The sequence below is a fragment of the Macaca nemestrina genome, chromosome 8, assembly GCF_043159975.1.
Source record: "Macaca nemestrina isolate mMacNem1 chromosome 8, mMacNem.hap1, whole genome shotgun sequence".
Lineage (NCBI taxonomy): Eukaryota > Metazoa > Chordata > Mammalia > Primates > Cercopithecidae > Macaca > Macaca nemestrina.
Window position 1 is genome coordinate 69,925,509 of NC_092132.1, and position 13,693 is coordinate 69,939,201.

General features: G+C 35.3%; 1 protein-coding gene across 5 annotated transcripts in view; it reads right to left on the bottom strand.

The window, feature by feature from the left end:
• The window catches only part of LOC105483565 (hepatocyte nuclear factor 4 gamma), a 156,524-nt gene that overhangs the window by 74,151 nt on the left and 68,680 nt on the right, over positions 1-13,693 (bottom strand). For 3 of the 5 annotated variants that reach the window (XM_011744448.2, XM_011744449.3, XM_071068073.1), the window contains exon 2: positions 5,247-5,366. The exons of 1 other annotated variant lie outside the window; for it this stretch is intronic. The gene's annotated coding sequence lies outside the window, so the exon portion shown is untranslated. Of the gene's footprint in view, positions 1-5,246; positions 5,367-9,625; positions 9,659-13,693 lie in introns of those variants that run through there. One more of the 5 variants, XM_024793330.2, reaches the window with a different exon arrangement.

The window sequence follows — 13,693 nt, forward strand, 5'->3', positions numbered from 1 at the left end:
TTCCAAAGTTGACAGAAAGCTCAGGCAGAAACAATTAAATGTCAGGATCCTGTTAGCTCCTCAGTTCAGTGAATTCTGAGGCCTACAGAAACATTACAAGTTAGTAATCCAAAGTCATCTTTAATATAATAACTTCCCATCATTAACAACTATAATAAATGTGATAATAGTGAATGCCATCACATGGAGATATTAAAAATGGAAATTTCAGAGATATTACAATTGTATTAAAGTTTTCTGTATGAGTTTGCATGATATGAAATACCATTGTTGGTGATTTCAAAGATGACACAATGAGAAGAGTAGGAGGATACTATAAGTTTTAGAAACATAATCTGTGAATCAGTTGCAAACGCATAAATAGAATAAGCAAAAGTCATTTTGTTCCAAAATCTCTGCCATTTTTTCTCTATCATATTCATCTTATTCTGTCTTCAATGTTTTGTTATTTGTTGAGATATACCAGTGTACTACTGGCATCACTTACTAATTGATGGAGACCAAACTATGAAGCTATAGTTTCCTTAACACCAAAAACATCACCTTGCGTATAGATAGCAGATCGTAATTCAAAATCAATTTAAATAAACACTGATTTTGTTACCTTTATAAAGTAGAGATGTTTATTGTTAAATAAATATATTCTTCTATAATTCTGCATTTTAGTGCATGTTTATTTCTACATATGCTATTACTGGTATTACCTAAAATTCAGTCCCTTCAAATATTACATTTCGCTACCATTCATTCATTCAAAAAAAATAATCACCACTTATTATGTTCAAGGCAGTAATCTAGGCAATAATTTCAAGAACTAATAAACCACAATACTGGTCCTTGATAAGACTGTTTCTAAATGCAAGTGATTCATAATATTTTAATGTGTAATCTTTATTTATTACGTTCAATAAAAACAAATTTAATCCTTAGTCTGGAGCAGTATTCTCAATGGTCACAAATTAAAGCCCAATTTATGCAACTGTAATAAAAGACCTTATTAATGTTCATCTCATTATTTCAGGCAATAAAAATGACTTAAATTTTCACATGTCTATCACATGATTTTTTTCTTAGTCTCCTTGTGTATTGTCAACCTGTGTGTGTGTGTGTGTGTGTGTTTGTGTGTGTTGTATGGGAGAGTGGAGGCTTTTTTCCTTACTCTCTGTAAAAACAACACTTTGTCTAATTTTATTGTCATTTATTTCATGCTGCTTGTTAATGTATTGAATACATATTTATAATCTCATTAACTGTCTTCTCTTTGCAGAAAGGTTTGATGTTTTAGACAACTCTGATTTCTCTACAATTGTTTCAGCAAAGTATGAACTTAGTAAATTTTGTGAATGAACTCTAAGTTTAAAATCATTCAGTTTTCCTAATATATACTATTACTATTTAAAATAGCAATACAATGCTGCTCAGAGATATGACACTGGAAAAGTATTAATATATGGAAACTAGATTCTATTACTTGGCATTAATGTATATGTCTGCAAATTTGCTTGCAGTGGAAAATGTAACAACAGAGAAAATTAAAGAAAATGTACCCCAATTGTTTGGGACAAATTTTTAAACTTTTTTTTTGAAAAAGAATAACAATAAAAACATAATCAGGCTTAATAAAATTAACAGATTCAGCAAAAAAGTTTTCTAATTCTTGTATATAATAATCAGTGGGAATGATATAGGCTTACCAAACATTAAACAGGTAAAAAACACTATGAAGCTTACATAACTGATTTTAAAACACTGATGTTAAAATAGATAAAACAGAAAATTTAAATATATTTAAAGTATACTTTTTTGAAAAAGAAATGCAATTAGTAAACAAATATATAGAAAATTTTCATTCTGAACTTAACATTATAAACAATAATTTTTAACTTTTCCAACTAGCATTTTATTATTTTCAATTACAATACCAAGAATTTATAAGAATGTAGTCAAATGGACCATCTCTTACACTTTTGTTGGGAATATCCATGGTATAAACATTTGGCAAAGCTATTTTGCTATATATGCCTTTATAGCTTTTGCCTCAATTATTCATTTTGTGAGAAAGAAAGCACGCCTTTTTCTAAGCACTCTTCAGGATGGGGAAGCCCGTGTCCAACCAGCCTTCATTTCTTCCCAGGACATGAAACTCAGTCTACTCAGTATGGTTCAGTCTAATAGTTCCTTTCCTCCAGATATATACCTTGCTTTCTTTTCTGAAATTGTTTGCCACAAATTTGGTCCAATGATGAGATTTTCCCTTCTTCCCAAATTTTACTAAATGTATATAAAATAAGATAGATATACATGTTGTCAATACCTATTTTCACACATATTTAAGTATTTTATGATTCATATGTATATGACTGCATATGTATTTGTATGTGTGTGTATGCATATATGCATATATATATATATTTCAGTCATATTCCAACTCTGTTCCCTCATGCATTTCTTGCACAAAGTGGTGTGCAGACTTCCACTTGTTTTTTGTGTCAAACCAATATTATTGTTTAGAGAATTGCACTCTCCCTGCTCCAAAAAGGGAAAAGACAGAGACTGCTTGGATGAGAAGTTCTTCTTTCACTTTTTCTCAAGAGAAATCAGCCTCCTTGCTTATAAATCAAAGTCGGAAATATCTTTCTGGCCTTCCTCGAGTGGTTTCTGTGAGGGTGGAATGAGCCACTGTGTAAGGTCAGCTGGGATGGATAGAAAATAAAAGTAATGGACTTCAGTGTGACTCAGGACCAATCATTGTAATCCCTTCTAGGCTTTGGTTCTTCTCTGCAAAATGAGGATAAAGAGACCAATCTCATAAAATTGCTTTCAGGAATAAATGAGATAAATTATGTGCAAGTGTTATGTAATCTACAAAGAAGTTGTGGTGAAGGCCATCATTATTGGTGAGAATGGGACACATATGTGAAATGTGCAAACATACGGGGGTCAGGATAATGCTCCCATCTGGCGCTAGACGGTGAATTTTATCTGAAAATACTCTGCTTTAACCAGGCTTTGGTTTCTCCTTTAATCTTACATTAAGATTCCTCCCGCTCCTACAGGTTTCTAGCTAAATAGATAGTTTTACATTAAACAATTATTAAACCAGATAACACTCTATCTGATCTCAGACACTACTTAGGGTAATTCATACTATCAATACTGAAAGAATTTAGAAGAGGAGGAAACAAGCAGGTGGTAGTAAGAGTGACTAGATCAGTGTGGGGACGTGGTATTTGAACTGGGCCTTGAAACACTGGAATAACGTTAAGAAGCATTTCAAGCCAGGAATTGAGTATGAAAACAGGTGTAGAAAACTCATCTTAAAGGCGATTACCTTTAGTATGCAAGGGAAGAGTGAAATAAAGTCATAGCAATATGTGCTAGCACAAAGCAGTGTACAAGAAAACCAGCACAGCTCTGGAGTAAACCTGGCCTGGAGAGGATATTATTGAAATAGACTTCAAGCTTCTGGCTAAGGACCTCACTGTCTAAAACCGCTTGTTTGGGTCAAGCATTGTTCTTTGTGTGCCCATCTCTTAACCACAGTGGCCTGTCTAGAAATAGCTGGACTCTTCTGTTTATAAATCTTCATGGTCTAATCCTTAGTCCTCTAAGCCACTTGCAGTTCCCATTTCAATGAGAATTACAGTCATCTGGCCGGATGCGGTAGCTCACGCCTGTAATCTCAGCACTTTGGGAGGCCGAGATGGGTGGATCACCTGAGGTCAGGTATTTGAGACAAGCCTGGCCAACATGGAGAAGAAACTCCTTCTTTACTAAAAACACAAAAATTAGCTGGCTGTGGTGGCATATGCCTGTAATACTAGCTACTTGGGAGGCTGAGGCATGAGAATTGCTTGAACCCCGGAGGGCAGAGGTTGCAGTGAGCAGAGATCGCACCACTGCACTCCAGCCTGGGCAACACAGCCAGACCCTGTCTTTAAAAAAAAAAAAAGAAAAGAAAAGAAAAAGAAAAAAGGTAAGAAAAGAAAAAGAATTACAGTGATTTTAGAAGTGCGTTTTTGTGCTTCTCAAATTTCTATGACTTAAAAAAGTTGCCTACAAGATACTATGATTTTAGTGTATAATTACTAACTACATTTTTTATTCTCAACATGTATTTATTGGTATTGTATAAAATATAATTATCATAAATTTAAATCCTTAAGTAAAAAAATTTTGTATCAGCAACATGTTGTAAACATCACTGATACCTAATAGATGCCTCTTCTAACACTCCAAATATATCACATTTATTTTTCCAATAATCCTTAGGATAGATATAATTACTATTATTATTACTACTTCGTAGTAGAAGTTGATGTTTATGAGGGCTAATTTACTTGCTTAAAGTCACAGAACTCATAAATGGCAGAGACGAGATTGAAAACCCTGTACTTTCCAAACACAAGCTAATGAATTTTGAGGGATGGATGAGAGGAGTAGCTTCTTGGATTTCCAAACTTTAAGAGGCACTGAAATAACTCTGGACCTAAATCATCAAATTTATACTAGTGCTGAGCCGACTAATATAGGAAGCTAAGAGAGAGAGAGAGGAAAATGCAAATTATTAAGCACAGACATTTTCTATTGAGTATTTTATATGTGAGTATATGGTTTCAGTTAGCTGACAGTGAACAATCACAATCTGCTCAAATTGTTTTTTTACTGGATAAAAAATATTGTTTTTATTATCTACATTATGAACATTTTTAAAATTCTTCAGAAAATCATAAAATAAAACCTAAGAAGAAATAATCAAGGGAAGAGAGAAAATACTTGCCATCTTTTTTCAGAACATTGACTCTACTACATAAGTGTGAATAAATTAAAGATGTTCATTTGCTCTGATAAACAGTTTTTATTAACAGAAATTCTTTTCTATCATTAAATAAATGTTCTTTAAGTACTTCAAACTTTCTAATTTGAGAATGTGCTAATTAATTGCCCAGTGCCAGCCTCCAAACATGTGCATATAAACTTTTATGATATTTTGTAAGCAATAGATCAGAAATAAAAACCAATGACAAAAGGCATAATCATAATATGGGCAAGGAAAACCATTATTTGTAATAAACGATGGGAAGGAAAGGATTTCCTAAGAAGGCTGTGGTCAGTGTACACTTTGAGACCTTTAGTATGTATGAAAGCACAAGCAAGTCAGACAAGAAGGAAAGAGATCTTTACAAGGTGTCCAAGTAATAAATAATTTACAAAGCAATTTAGCAGCCTCAGCAGGCACCACTTACAAGGCTGTGGTAGGGAACGGAGTCTATATTTGTAGAGAAGAGTAGAATCAATACAAGGAGTAAGCTGTCAGTTTTTTCTATAGTGTCAATATCTCAGACTGGCTGCTTTCGCCGGTGCTCCTGTGGAAACAATTTCCAAAAGTATACTATTGAGTGACATGCTGCATGGATTAAATGATTTACTTTAATCCCCTAACTGCACGTTGAAAGACCAATAGCCCAAAAGGAATACTAGAGAGTCTGAGTACAAAGCAACCCATAATAACAGTGTGATTTTGGAATGGTTTATACTTAAGAAAACTCTAGTGCCACAGGAAGTTCCATACAGAACAACAAGTCAACATGAAATAAGTGGTCATGTCATGACAGACATAATATCTGGTTACCAGGAGGATCATTCACGACATTGAGAAATCTGACTAAATAGATTTCTTGGTCAAATTTTTCATTTGCAAGTCATCAGATAAAATGGTGATTTCACCTTGGAAGAGCAATGAGCAATCTAAACTCCCTTTTAGTTTACACCTGTGTGTATGTCCCTACGTACAATTTTTTGAAGTGTCTTATAAAACTTAACTATGGTCTTAGCAGTAAATAATTAGGTAGTTTAAATCCTTATTAAATCAGAAAGTTATAGAGTTCAACTGAATGTAAGTACAAAGCAGTAGGCAAATTCAGAGACAGGTATAACAGGAAAACACTCCATCTGGGCCATGGAGGTAGGTCAAAAAGGTTGGCTCTTCAACACCATTGGTATGTGACTTGAGTCTTTTAAATGAGAAGATGAGGTTCAGTTTATCTCTAGTGTCTTCCAGCACTAATAATTCTATTATTATAAACATCAATTACTGTTTAGTATTAGAGCAGATTGATAATTTGTGAGCTATTGACATGTTTAGGAGTATGTGCCCTTAAATTGAAAGGCACCAAACCATTGAGATAAATAACTAAGATGCTAATACATTAAAAAATAAGTTTTCTTTCCAAAACATATTCTGCCATTTAGAAGTACTCAGGTAAAATTTGGAAGGTGGAAGAAAGGCAGGAGCTTTACCATTCCTCCAGTAACTGCAGGTGAATAAACACATGGCTCCACCAAATATGAGATGCTATTGTGGCTTCTGGGTTATTTTTCTGGAATTCAGCCACCTCCATATTGGAGGCCTTTTCTTTGATCAGTGCTGGGAGCTTCTTGACTCACCAAAGTGAGTGGTGAGCCTAAAAGCTAACAGTGGTCTCTCCTGGATTCTGTTTCTCCAGGTCTTCCATTAGTTTTGTGAGCATTTTGTTCCTGGAATTAAATCCCTTCTACTTCAAACTCCTGAAGTGTTTTCTGCTTTTCTGACTAAACCAAGGAGGAAACAGTGCCTTTTCATACTTTTTAACAGGCAGAAAATATCACACTCCCTATATTCCATTTTTTAAATTTGAGGAAATAGAATGAGAAAGGCTATCAAAGATACTGAGATAAAGGCTATTAACAATGGCTGATCGAGACTGTCCCCATGTAAATCGCAATTTTCTCATTTGTAAAATGAAGAATTTCCTATGTTAATCCCTAAAATCCCTAATGGTTTTTAAGTCCTAAGAAAGATTGTATGGTTCTAAGCTTATTGTCCAAAATGTCCAATGAGGCCGAGCACAGTGGCTCATGCCTGTAATCTCAGCATTTTGGGAGGCTGAGGTGGGCAGATTGCTTGAGGTCAGAAGTTCAAGACCAGCCTGGTAAACATGGTGAATCGCTGTCTCTACTAAAAATACAAAAAAATTAGCCAGGCATGGTGGCACACACCTGTAGTCCCAGCTACTCAGAAGGCTGAGGCAGGAGAATTGCTTGATCCTGGGAGGCAAAGGTTGCGGTGAGCCAAGATCATGCCACTGTACTCCAGCCTGGACAACAAAGTGAGACTCCATCTCAAAAAAGAAAAAAAAAAAAAGCAAAAGAAAAGAAAGTTCAATAACCAATTTTGTCAAATTACATTTAACAACAGCGATTTCTAAACTCCCTAATAAGTGACCCTTGTTTCTAGAGTCTAAAGACATAAAGAAAAATATAAAACAGTGTTCTTACCCTCAAGGAGTGATATGGTTTGCCTGTATCCTCACCCAAATCTCATTTTGAATTGTAATTTTCATAATCCCCACATGTGGGAGGGATCTGGTGGGAGGTAAGTGAATCATAGGGATGGTTACCCTCATGCTGTTCTTGTAATAGTGAGTTCTCAAGAGATCTGATGGCTTTATAAGGGGCTTTTCCTCTTTTCCTTGGCCCTTCTCCTTGCTGCTGCCAAGTGAAGAAGGCTGTGTTTGCTTCCCCTTCCACCATGATTGTGAGTTTCCTGAGGCCTCCCATCCCTGAGGAACTGTGAGTCAAATCTCTTTCTTTTATAAATTACCCAGTTTCAGGTAAGTCCTTATAGCAGCATGAGAATGAACTAATACAAGGAGTCAATCTTTGTGGAAGGAAATATTGATAATCTTAATTAGCATCAGCAAGTGAGAAAAGAAATTATTCTAATTCTAGTTAGTCCTGAAATTCAGAGGAAAATTTGTAACTGAGAACTGGAGTGATCATGAAACCGGTTCTAAGGTGGGCTTTAAAAAATAGGTAGATTTTGATTGGTGGGCAAAAGAAAAGAAGACTTTTGGGTTGAAGAAAGGCAAATAATTAGTGTTTGAAAGGATATGTGAAAGGTGTGATTGGATAGTAAGAGGGGGACTGTTTTATGGAGGGTTTAGAGAGAGCTAGACAGAAAATTTCAGATTTGTTTATATGAATGATTGGAAGCCATTAAAGATTTGTTGAGCAGATCAGTGATATTATGTGTACAAACCAAACAATAAATATAAAAGATCAAATATGTATCTATCCTGAAAGTCTTAAACATGGCAGCTTCTAGAGCCAACGGCATGTTAAACTTAAAAAAAAAAAAAAAGATTCGCTGATCCACACATACAGTTACGTGTAAAAGAAAAACCTGTCTGCAAATTGGCAAAAAGAGCCTGTCCCAAGATAAATATTGTTATAGTGGAATATAAAGGTTGTCAAGTTTTAAAGCATTTATATTATTCAGAAATGAGTAAACAACTGGGTTTTTAATATTTACCAATTTTTGAATTGTTGGAATAACTGGAATTTTAACTTTATCCAGTTTTTTCTTATTTATTTTTTATGTTTTTATTTTTTAGACAGGGTCTCACTCTGTCACACATGTTGGAGTGCAAGTGGGGTGATCATGGCTCACTGCCACCTCAATCTCCCGGGCTCAAGTGATCCTCCTGCCTCAGCTTCCCACATTGCTGAGACCATAGGCACATGCCACCACACACAGCTAATTTTTTATTTTTTGTAGACATGGGGTCTCATTATGTTGCCCAGGTGGTCTCAAACTCCTAGGCTCAAGAGGTCCTCCCGGCTCAACCTCTCAAAGTGCTGGGATTACAGGCATGAACCACCATGCCCAGCTACTCAGTTTTAAAATTCACTTTTGGAAAGTGAAATTCCAAAATCAACTTTAACCTTTAAGTGTAGAAAATTTTTGTTTGTTTGTTTTTTGCTTGAATTTGGTCAGCTTCCATCTACAAAGGTACAGATGAACTGAAATTGATTTCTATATGAAATTGATTTACTACAGTAATTATTACTAATTTAACTAAAGTGTGAAATACTGTTAGGCAAGGACTATTGTTTATAGGTATCCTATTTTCTTCCTAAAGGCTTAGCTTACTACTTTGTACATTATACAGATTCAACATGTGTATGATCAATGAAGGGAAAACAAAGATGACCAAATCATGTTACTCAAATCTGGTTATTAAAATATAACAAAAGGTACTGTTAAGGTTCAAGCAGAAAGCATGTTGAGGTCTCTATAAGAGGAACAATGAAGACTTATACTTTAAGACATGCAGAAAACTTAAAAGAAAATTATTTGGCCAAGGCCGATCACAGGGACAATGTCCTTAGGAAGGACAGCCAGTTTCATTTGTAAGGTTAAGGTCAAGAAGTCAAATGTGATGATCAAGAAAGACGAGCTAGAAATTAAGAATCCAGTTAAGGCAGGGATTGTAATTCATTCCGTCATTCATTCATCCATAAGTTTGACATTAAGGCCTGAATAAAAACGGGCCCTATATAATCATTCAGGGCTGACATCTGATGCTTTGGATGAAGGCTATGGTTGGCAGCTAGAGCAGACCTAGTGGGGAAGCTAGTGTCTGCAACAGCCATTAGAATCTGTGTCGGCAGCATGACTTAACTCCAAAGACTATCAAATGCTATATCTTAAAATACATGCCCCTGTCCCATCAAAAATATCTAAAAAACTAGAGCAATTTGAGCCCAGAGTTTTTCAGGGTCCTTGTTCATATGTACTTACTTCAAGAGCAGGGGCAGTCAAGGCAGTAATCACTGGAAGGTAAACCAAAATAAAAAGTATAAGAGGAAATCTATAGAGATAGATTTTAAATTATGTGTTGCTTTGGTGAGTTTCAAAAACAAAATTAACTTTTGAAAGGCAAGTTTATCTTAAATATTGAAGTTTAAAATAAATAAAATAGGTATCTTTAAAACTGAATGATATAAATTTGATTGCTAGTCAGTATTGGTGATTAGGGAAATGTCAAAAAGCATAAAAGTTATGCATAGAAAGAAATATATTCAATCAGCTCAAAGTTTTAATTAACAGTTTCTATGGTATAGGTTTAATGTAGCTATCTATTGTGCAGTCTTTTACATAAAATTTTACATTGAAAAAGTTTAAAATATATTTTTGACATTGATTTTGGGTTAAATTATTCAGAAAAATTAACTGTAAATTGCGGGCCAATTCGCAAGAGAGTGATCAACTTTTCTCTTTTGCTGAGTGAAAACTCTTTGGAGTTTGATGTCAAAATATTTACACTTGAAACCTAGCTCCAACATGCTAAGGTGAATAGATTTTAATGGTTTTCTTCCTTTTTATAGAAAATGATAAGTACTTGGTATAGGGAATTTGGGAAATGTAGAATTGTGCGCAAAAAATACGAACCAGTGCAATTCTACCACCATTTCCTTTTTTATATATTTTCTTCAGAATTTAACATGGTTATAAATTTATTAACAAATTAATATAAAGATTTGTAATATTTCTGCATATTTGACCTACAAAGTTGACCATTTAAATATAGTTATCTTAGTTACATTCAGTACAAGCACTTACAATTGGCGGCTAAGAACTTGTGCACAACATTCAGAGATGTCAGGTTTACATTGGAGCTGTCTGCTTACTATATAACTCTGGCCAATTTTCTTTCTTTACAATTTAGTTTCCTTATCCATAAAATGTAATAAATATGGTTTCTACTTCATAAGTTTTTGGTGGAGTCTCAATGAAATTATGTCAAAAGTGCTCAGAGAGTGCCTTGCAATTCACTCATTTGTTCATTTCCTCAACAAATGTTTACAGAGCTCATTCTATGTCCCAGTCACTGGGACAGGCATTGAGTAAATAAGAACACAGTTACTGCTTCAGTGAAGCTGATAGTCTATTGGGGAAGACAGACGTTTGAAAGATACCACAAGGTGATTAATTGTAATCATAATATATACTATGAAGGAAAATTAGAGTTTTATGAGAACATGTAACTGGGGAACATAATGTGGTCTGAAGTGCCCTGTAGATCAGCAAGGGCTTTCCTGGAAACTGAAGAAGTAGCCAGGCAAAGAGGAGGATCAAGAGAATTTACCAGGGAGGCCCTTGAGATGGGCAGAAGCCTTGTGCACTGGAGTACTTTGGCTCAGAACTCAAAGATATGTTTCCAAAATTGCAATCAGAAGCACTATACATTTCTAAATATTATCTTTTTTTTTTTTTTAGACGGAGCCTCGCTCTGTCACCCAGGCTGGAATGCAGTGAGTGGCACAATCCCGGCTCACTGCAAGCTCCGCCTCCCAGGTTCATGCCATTCTCCTGCCTCAGCCTCCCAAGTAGCTGCGACTACAGGCGCCTGCCACCATGCCCAGCTAATTTTTTTTTTTTTTTTGTATTTTTAGTAGAGACGGGGTTTCACCATGTTAGCCAGGATGACCTCGATATCCTGACCTTGTGATCCGCCAGCCTCAGCCTCCCAAAGTGTTGGGATTACAGGTGTGAGACACCGCGCCTGGCCCATTCTTTTCAATTATTATTAACCTGAGAGCACTTTTCCATTTTACTGAAAACATGATTTGTAATGACTGTTTATTGCTCATCATGAAGTTGGACCATACTATATTTAGCCATGCTCCTATTTAGTCACGTGATTAGTTTCTAATAATTTCTATTTAAAGAAATGCTGAGCTAAACATTCTAATTTACTTAAAATTCTTCATGACACACTGGGACAAAAGGAAAATACATTGCCAATTTTGCCAAATTTTCTTTCATTAAAACAATAAAAATTTACGTTCTGAAAAGCAGCCATCTACTTGGCTTCTCTAACTTGAATATTCTTTAACTTTACTTTTGAATCAGTAATACTACTAATAATAAAGTTGTGATAATTCATAAAGTATTTTATGTGAAAGTCTCCATGTGTATAGCAAACTGTACTAAAAGGTCAGTTATATCAGTGCTGATTATTATTGATCGAGACATATCAACACAGAGATAATATACCTAAGAAACTATAACTAATAACACTTGCTAAGATATCACCTTGTCTAATCCTTAATAAGTGTTATTATAATAAATTTTAAGAGCTATTTGATACACAGTTTTTACAGTATTTGTATACATTCTATTTAAATGAATGATTTCTCTCAGTTTTAGAGAGTGGATGTTTCACTTACCTAAGCCCAGCATTAAATACACGAAATTAAACTTCAAGGAAGAGTTGCACCAATGGTATGTTTACATTTTACGGAGAAAAAAAGTTGAGAAATCTGAACAATTTAGACTGCGAGTCCACTTGGCGAGATGCAGGGGGCAGTGTAACAAAAGCTGAGAAAAGAAATGGCCTCACTGCAGACGTGAGTGCAGGGAGGGGCCGAGCACCAGAGGGAACTTCTCTGGGTGGAATGGGTGGATTGTTCCTTTTTAACAAGAGAACACCTCTGCTTGCTTAATGTTAACAGCCGCATTAAAGAGAAAAGATGCAGAGAAATGCAGTCATGCCCTGGGCATGAAAACCACTTAAAGAATTACATTTGCATTGAAAAGAGAAGGTAACCATCCCTTGACTAATTTATTAAGATAAATTTTTTTTTTAAAAAGTGACTTATTTGAAATAAATGAATAAGTATTTTAATATAGCAACATTCATTATTTGTAGAAATATAATCCATTTTATATTTATTTTAGCAAAATGTAACATGCTATTGTCCATTTCCTCATTAAAGAGCTCTTGTTTTATTATAAACAAATCATTTCAAAATTTATTTCATGATCCCTGAGCATGTTCACTTCACATGACATTGAGTTTAAAAGTGTTCAATTGTCCCTCCTAATATTCAGTCACTACTGAATACTCTGTTATTTAGTGATAAACAGAACAAGCAACTAGATTCCAATTTTAACCAGAAAGTGAAAAGTTAACTAGGAATTACTTCAGCCAACAATAATAAAACAATGGTGTAAATATGTTATAAACACTACTGCTGTTAGATATAGAATCAAGATATGACTGCATCAAATTTTGTTTTTACAGATTAAAATTCACACATATTCTTAATAAGGAAAAAGCAAGCATGATGACCAGCAAGCAGTATTTAAAAGAATATAAACTTGTCAGTGTTCTAGTGACAAACATCAAAAGGTGATCAGGAAAGTATCCAAAACAAAACAAAACAAAAACCAGGGGAGGGGGGGGGTGGGCAGGGGGCGGTGGCTCACACCTGTAATCCCAGCACTTTGGGAGGCCAAGGCAGGCAGGTCACCTGAGGTCAGGAATTCAAGACCAGCCTGGGCAAAATGGTAAAACCCCCATCTCTATAAAAAAATACAAAAATTAGCTGAGCATCGTGGCGCGAGCCTGTAGTCCCAGCTACTCGGGAGGCTAAGGCAGGAGAATCGCTTGAACCTGGGAAGTGGAGGTTGCAGTGAGCAAAGATTGTGCCACTGCACTTCCAGCCTGGGTGACAGAGACTCCTTCTGAAAAAGGAGCGGAAGGGAGAAGATGGAGGGGAGGAGTGGGGAGGGGAGGGAGGAAGGGAGGGGAGAGGGGAGGGGAGGTTTTTAATACAAACTATATCTTTCAAGATCAATACAGAGGTCTCATTAAAATCCTTCCAAATTTCCAGATGAGACTTTTAATTTTTTCTAGGCAACTAATTAATCTATCTGCTGCTTAAGGCACTGTGAAATGTTCCTTAATCTCATTTTTACTCAGGAAGGCTTTTACACTGCGAAGCCTCAAGTAGGGGACATTCTGAGGGTGAGACCAAAAGATTTTAAATTTGAGGATGATCCACTTAACCACTTGATTTT